Source organism: Hyperoodon ampullatus (genome assembly GCF_949752795.1).
Source record: "Hyperoodon ampullatus genome assembly, chromosome: 11".
Lineage (NCBI taxonomy): Eukaryota > Metazoa > Chordata > Mammalia > Artiodactyla > Ziphiidae > Hyperoodon > Hyperoodon ampullatus.
In genome coordinates, this window is record NC_136924.1 from 60,731,597 (window position 1) to 60,739,522 (window position 7,926).

The 7,926-nt window shown below is 49.7% G+C and overlaps 1 pseudogene across 1 annotated transcript; it reads right to left on the minus strand.

Annotated features, from left to right (window-relative positions):
- Positions 1-250: 250 nt before the first annotated feature.
- LOC307060445 (retinol dehydrogenase 16-like) lies at positions 251-3,238 on the minus strand (annotated as a pseudogene). The gene is made up of 2 exons: positions 2,939-3,238; positions 251-521 (listed from the first exon to the last, which is right to left on the minus strand). The product of its transcript is annotated as a retinol dehydrogenase 16-like (transcript).
- Positions 3,239-7,926: the final 4,688 nt, after the last annotated feature.

A 7,926-nucleotide genomic window follows, 5' to 3' on the forward strand; every position in this document is an offset into this window, starting at 1 on the left:
TCTGTCTCCGACACTTGGTGACTGTGGACCCTCACACAAGGCAGGAATATGTTGAATCAAACTCCTTAGGCCTCGCACCCACCTGGACATCCAAAAGATAAAAGGGTTCTTCCCAGTGAAAGACCTACACAGAGCAGGAGAGAGGGACCTGGAAGGATGGGCCTCGAATTCTCTGGTGACAGGAAACCCCTGTAAAAGGCTTCCCCAGAGCACAGAAGCAGGAGGACAGAGGAAGTGCATCCATCCCAGGCTAATAACTGAGGGGGTCTGAGAAGGCCTCAGCACTGTACTTGGACATGGAGAAGCTCCCACCAAAGAGAGACACCCGGCCCAACACTGGAGATATTGACGTCACGGCCCCTCGCCTTCCGCACTAGGGGCAGCAGACTCAGGGTCACCTTGATCACCCCCAACAGGTTCATGTCCAGTATCTTCATGAAGCTCTGTTTGGTCAGCCACTCATTGGGTGCGGTGGGCATGGAGATGCCGGCTTTATTCACCAGGCCCCAGAGTCCCGGGAACTGTGAGGGTGAGAGGGCAACACCGTGCTGGGCCCATAAGTGAGGACCCAGCTGAGGTTCCAAGTCACCTTCCACCCAGTGAGGACTTTAGGAGAGAGGCTGCAGGGGGAACAGCTGGAACAGAGACCAACATGCTGCCTGCGGGTTTGGGGAGACCAGACCCTGTAAGCGGTTGGAGGACAGAAGGTGCGCCGCCCCCCTGACTCAGTCTTCACGCTCAGCCCACTGCCTGGTGACAAGCGGCAAGCACCCCAGGTTGGATGAAGGCCGGGACTGAGGCTGAGGAAATCTAGTGGGTCCATAGTCTGGAACTCGGAGGCTGAAGTTTTGGGTTTTCACAGTCCATGTTGTCCTTGCAGACATTATCAATATTCACCTACATTTTCAGATTTTCTGACAGCTGCAGGACTGAGTGCTCGACAGCTAGTATGAGGGAAAGAGAGGGAAACAGAGAGAGACAATGAGGAAGGGAGGGGAAGAGAGGATTAAAAGATAAGGGATAAAAGACAAAAACAAAAAGATGAGTAATATCTGGGTGGAGATTGGCTGGGTAAAACAGACCTGAAATCCCAGGTTTGGGAGAACATGTTGACAGGCCTGGTATTGACCTCTAGGGCCTGGCCTTGAAATGCCCGCATCGATACTGAGCAATGTTCCTGCAGGAATCTGGGGAATTCCATGGGGTAGGCTTTCAGGGGGAGGCAGGGCTGCCTCTATTAACCACCCTCGCCCAAATCGGAATTTACACTTTGCCCCAGAAAAACCCACCCTCTCCTCCCACCCAAGGAGGCCACTCTGGCCCTAAGCCCCTCTGTTCACAGGTCACCCAGCTTCCTGGAAACCTCTCTGCAAGACTCAGAGACATGTACCAAGAATTTAAAGACTTAACCAACTAACAGAACTCAGAGCAGAAAAGCAGGGTCAGAGGACTTGGGTGCAGGGTTTGGAATTATTAATACACAGAGTTAGTCCCTCCCCTGCTCTGTACCAAGTCAGCCCTTGTAGGAATGTATATTCTCCCACCATATTTGACACCAAAGACCCAATCAACATACAGGGTTATATTATTGTACAACATGAGATATGTAGCCAATATTTTGTAATAACTGTAAATGGAATGTAACCTTTAAAAATTGTAAAAAAAAATTTTTAAGGCAAAAACAAACCAAAAAACCAACCAAACAAACAAAAATATACATGGTTATAGACTAGAAAATTCGGTAAATAAATCTTACCAAGACGCCATTTACGTTCAACACAATGAATAAAATCTAGGAAACCATTACATATTATATCATGATGTACTGCTTTAGTAAGTAATGTTACTCTAAAGGATACAATATTCCATTATTAAAAATTATGTTTTTGAAATTTTTCTATTATATTGTAAAATTTATTAACTTCTTTTAATGAGAAGAATTAAGATACCACTATATGCAAAATATAATACCATGTATGTCAAAATATTATCAGTACTTATCTCTGGGTGGTGAGATTTTGGGTGAGTTTGGTTTTCATCCCTGTACTTTTCCATTTCCACAATGATCATGTTTTACATTTATACTAAGATAAAAGAAATTAATGTTCTTTCCCTCACCAATAAAAAAAAGACAGAACTGTAGTAAATAAAAAAAGAAAAAGAAAAAGAGAAAGTGACCCCACAGTAGTTTTCTGACCTTCCTTAGACAAGTCCTGACAGCTCAGTGTCGACATCTGAAAAATGCGTGACATTTAAACACAAGTCGGATGACTAGGGGTCACCAGCAAGAACATGATCAAGTGCTGAGAACTCAGCTCAGCTCCAGTGCTGCCCCCCAGCCCCCCATGCAGCTTTCCAGCCAGAGTGCCCATCTCCACCCCTCCTCCAGAATCTGCACCCTGATCCCCCTGGTCACTCAGCATCAAGAAACCCAGACCTCGGGCTTCCCTGGTGGCACAGTGGTTGAGAGTCCGCCTGCCGATGTAGGGGACACAGGTTCGTGCCCCGGTCTGGGAGGATCCCACATGCCGCGGAGCGGCTGGGCCCGTGAGCCATGGCCGCTGAGCCTGCGCGTCAGGAGCCTGTGCTCCGCAATGGGAGAGACCACAACAGTGAGAGGCCCGCTACCACAAAAAAAAAAAAAAAAAAAAGAAACCCAGACCTCTTACCGACAGTGGAGGGGACACCAGACAGGAAGTCTGCAAGGACACATTCTCATCAGGGAAAACTCTGCCCCAGGCTGCAGAGTCTCAAGGTTGCAAGGTGGGTGTGGGATGGAAGAGGCTTGGCTGGTAAGCTAGGTGAGGAGAAGAACACAGGGAGGACTTCAAGTCCTGGAAAACACCTTGGGAATCTTCTCCAGGCAGCTGTCAAGGGGTCTCCACTTCACAGAGAGGAGTTAGACTTGAGAAATATGGGTGGTACCTCTGTCCCCCACACGCTCCTTCACCCACTCAGTGGCCACAGCGATGCTCTCAGTCTTGGTGACGTCCAGCATCACTGTCTCCAGCCTGTCTGACGTCTGGCCCTTCAGCTGCTGGGCCCCCTGCACCATCAGACATGCATCCAGGACCCTCAAGCCTCGCAGGTCCAGCTGCCTGGCCAGCAGGTTCCCGAAGTCCGAGTCACAGCCCGTGATGAAGACGAACTTGTCCTGGAGGTGGCTCACCACCTGCCTCTCCCGGTACCAGCGCAGGAGGTAGTACAGGCCCACGAGAACTGCCAGGTACAGCCACATGGCTTTGCAGGGGACAGACACAGGCAGGCTGGGGTGAAACTTGAGTCAGGCTAGTGTTCAAACTGGAGGACTAAAGAACACACATGATGTTGGTTGGCCAACCAGCCTCCAGGCTCTCTGGCATGGAGTCCTCAAGATTTTCCTGTTCACCCTCTTTAGTGACTTCTGGATTTAGTGAAATCCAGAAGTTCCAGGTTAAGCCTGAAGCAATGGTTTCATGTTAATGAAGCCACACGGACTGTGCTGTGTGTGCTGAATTCTAGAGAATTGCTGCCTCAGATCCCCCCGAGGGCAAGGGTTGAGTCTCATCTTCTTGTATTTCCGGGACCTGGCAGTGCCTAGCATCTGACAGAGATGAATGAACGATCACCGCAACATCCTCTTCCACTCTCCTTTTCCCCTGCATTTCTTTTTTTTTTTTTAATTTATTTTTATTTATTTATTTTTGGCTGCATTGGGTCTTCGTGGCTGTGTGCGGGCTTTCTCTAATTGTGGCGAGCGGGGGTTGCTCAGCAGTTGTGGCGCACGGGCTTAGCTGCTCCGCGGCATGTGGGATCTTCCCAGGCCAGGGCTCGAACCCGTGTCCCCCGCATTGGCAGGCAGATTCTTAACCACTGAGCCACCAGGGAAGTCCCTCCCCTGCATTTCTTACCTTGTCTGACAAGATGAAATTCCCCGAAGCCTCCATCTCCCTCATCTTTATAATGGGGGAGGGGAACCCAGATGACTTCAGTGAGTCCTCTCAACTCCAGCTCTCCAGGAGTCTAAGAATCCATATGTTGTCATCAAAATAGTGAAACTTTAGGAAGTTGGGGCCTCAGGAAGCACTGGAAAATTCAACGGGAATTTCTGTCCAGCACACATTAGGTGCTCAAGATGAGTTAGTAGAAACAATAAATCTGGAATCAGAAAGGGAATGTTAGCACATCTACAGAGACCCAGGGAAGGTGCTTCGGGTCAGGAGGTGGGGGAATCTGAGTGAGGAACAGAAGAAAGGGGAAGGATGGAAAAGTGACGGGGTGGGGCGGAATACTGAGGCATTCCAGGAGGCTGCTGGGTGGGGCCGATTTTCCCTGGGGTAATGGTACCCAGGGCCCTTCCAGTCTCTCTCAGTCTCTCCAAGCTTCCTCTTCCTCAGACTATTGTACACGTCCCCACACACACTTTCCCAAGAGGGAAACCATGAGAGGAAACAGTTGTCCTTCATCTTGTGGAAGGCTAAGAGCTGGGAGCAAAGGCAACTCATCTTCCCTTTCTCAAGCCCTTCCCTAGATCATCCCACACATCTCTCAGCCTCCATAAAGGGGGCTTCTCCCCCAACCAAAAAATATCCCAGAACTCCCAGGGCTGAGTCCCCTTCATGGAAGTGTAGGTCTTACCCCATTTTCTTATCCTAGCCCCTATCTATGAGAAGCTCTTCTACTAGGGTGGTCATTTTTAACCTTTTGAACATCATGGACCCCCCTTTTCTTTTTAATAAATTTATTTATTTGTTTTTATTTTGGGCTGTGTTGGGTCTTCGTTGCTGTGCATGGGCTTTCTCTAGTTGAGGCAAGCGGGGGCTACTCTTCGTTGCTGTGCGCGGGCTTCTCAATGTCATGGCTTCTCTTGTTGCAGAGCATGGGCTCTAGAGCGCAGGCTCAGTAGTTGTGGTGCACGGGCTTAGTTGCTCTGTGGCAACTAAGTTGCGGGATCTTCCCGGGTCAGGGATCGAACCTGTGTCCCCTGCATTGGCAGGTGGATTCTTAACCACTGTGCCACCAGGGAAGCCCCAACATGAACCCCTTTGAGCACCCAAGGAAGGCTCGAAGCCCCATAAAAACGACAACACAACAAGCAGGATTTTGTACATACTTTTCGGTGAGTTCACAGACCACCTAAAGCCATTAGGTGCCAGCATCCAGGTCAAGAATCCCTGCAATAAGAGTTTACTGAACTACTAGCAGAGAGATTCAGGCAAGTTCCTGAATCTCTCTGTGCCTCAGTTTCCTTGTCTACAATAGAACCCACACCTCATTGAGTTGTTGCAAGGATTAAATGAGGTGATACTTGGAAAGCACATTGCAGTCATGCCTGGCAAATGTAACAGTAATAGCTGTGAGCTGTCACTGTTACTCCATCTCTTCTGTGGTGATTCATAGGGGCATTTGTGGTTCTTGACCTTCTGTGTAAGAAACACAACGTCAGATACTAAATAAAAGAGGAAACTGGGGCTTCCCTGGTGGCGCAGTGGTTGAGAGTCTGCCTGCCGATGCAGGGGACACGGGTTCGTGCCCCGGTCCGGGAAGATCCCACATGCCGCAGAGCGGCTGGGCCCGTGAGCCATGGCTGCTGAGCCTGCGTGTCCGGAGCCTGTGCTCCGCAACGGGAGAGTCCACAACAGTGAGAGGCCTGTGTACCGCAAAGAAAATAAAAAGAGGAAGCTGGTGTTGATCCAGCTCAGAGAGAAAAAAAAATGGTTAGTGTTGGTGGGACTAGGGAGAGGATCTCAAGGTCAATTCCAAAAAAAAGGGATTTCTCCCTCCTCATCTCCAAGAAGTGGAAAAGGGGGCATGTTTATGCCAAGCACTTTACATATACAATGTCATGTATCTCATACAGTAATCCTGCAAGGAAGCACCATTATCCTCATTTTACATATAAAGAAAGTGAGGCTCAGGAAGATAAAGTGACCTGCCCAAAGTCACACAGCCACTAAGTGGTAGGACAAGGTGTCAAAGCCAGGTCTGGTCCCCAAGCTAGTGTTCTCTCTACTGTCTCCGGGATGAGTGAGGGAGCAGGGAAGAGCCGAGCAGAGCAAGGATAGGGTCACTGGGCCACATCCATCTTTGGGGAGCCTGGGGAGCTCCCGATCTGGTGTTCCTGGGTAGACAAGGCTGCATCCCTGGTGTGGGGCAAAGCCATGGCAGGAGGGCAGAGCAACTTGCGAGGTTGGACTTGCCTTCTGCACTCAGTGAGCTTCTGGAAGCTCAGGCTGGGGAAGGAAGTGCAATGGTTGCCAAACTCCTCAGCCTTGACCTGTCCACAATCCACCTGCCCTCGCACACAAAGTAGGGTCCTTTGCCACACAAGCCAGGCAAGTGGGGCAATTCCTGGAACAGCCCACCCCACCCCTTCCTCCAGGGTCCAGACACAAGCTCTTGGCCCTCCCAACCCTGGGAAGCTGCCTCCCTTTATCTGTGCCTTCCAATAACTCCTTCCTGGTACCTTCCTTCCTTTCTGATTGTGATTACAATGTCTTGTCTATATTTTTTGGGGGGAAAATGGTAGGGGGAGGGAGAGGAAGGAAAACGAGTAAATTTCCAGGAATTGTTTTGCTGCTGCTGCCCCTGTTGCTTGGAGCAAAGCTGTTTGCCCCCCTCCTCCTGCCCAGGCTGGCAAGGAGCCTGGCCTCCCGCCCCTCCCTCTTTCCCTTCCTTCCAGTCTCTCTTTCCAGCTGCCTCCCTCCTCTCTCCAAAGAAAAACACCCACATGAAAACTGCAGAGCTATCACTCATTCCTTCCTGAGGGAGCAGCTTTCCCTCTGTGCCTCTGCCAGAAGGAGCCACCATCACTTCCTCTTGCTGCAAATACACATTGGGAGGCGGGGGCGGGTGGGGGGAGGGCTGGGGAGCAGGTGGAGGTAATGCGGCAGGGGGTGACGTCTCCACGTGGGAGGGGAAAAGGTCCTGGGTAGAAGATTCAGAGACCCAGGACTGAGCCAGTAAAATGCAGTCTTGAGAGGAAGGGAAATGACCATGGGTCAGAATGTGTGGTCCCTGTGGAGAGAATAGAAGCCAGAACTAGGGCTTTTCTGGAGGGTGCTTGGTCCAGTAGAGCCTCCATCTGCATGGGTCAAAGGCATGGAGAAGGAAGTGAACATTCTCAGAAGGCTCCTTACTGAAAAGAGATAGCCATAGGATAGAAACTGAGATCCTAAACAGAGAGAGTAGAACTGTCTGAAAAACCAAAGTAAACCACATTTTAAGGATTCCCTGGTGGTCCAGTGATTAGGACTCGGTGCTTTCACTGCCGGGGGCCTGGGTTCGATCCCTGGTCGGGCAACTAAGATCCCACAGGCCGCAAGGCATGGCAAAACACACACACATACACACACATTTTACATCGTCACAGCTCATCATGACAGATTTCTTGACCTAGGAGTTATCTGGTGTGTGAGTGGAAGTGTGACATAATAAATATTTGGTCTCTGCCTCCCAGTTCCTCACACAGAGCTCCTAAAATCCTTGTAATTTCCTGAGTGATGCAAGTGATAGGAGCATCTTACACAGAATTCCTAAACCCCTTGGAAATTCCTGGGTGATAGGAATGTCTTTTGTTCTAATGAGATGACTCTTGGTGGGCTCCAGGATGGCTTCAGGATGGGGGGCTGGTCACCAGAAAGACCAAGCCTTGATTAGAAGCTTAGAACTTTCAGCCTCACTCCCACCATCCTCTGGAAAGAAGAGTGGCGTTGGAGATTAAATTAATAATTGATCATGCCTATGTGATAAAGCCTCCATTAAAATTCCTAAACTATGAGGTTCAGAGAACTTCTGGGTTGGTGAACGCATCCAAGTGCCAGGAGGGTGGTGCATTCCAACTCCACAAGGACAGACCTTACCCTATGTACCTCTTTATCTGGTTGTTCATTTGTATCCTTTATAATAAAACAGTAAACATAAGCAGAAGCAAACTATCAAAATTGC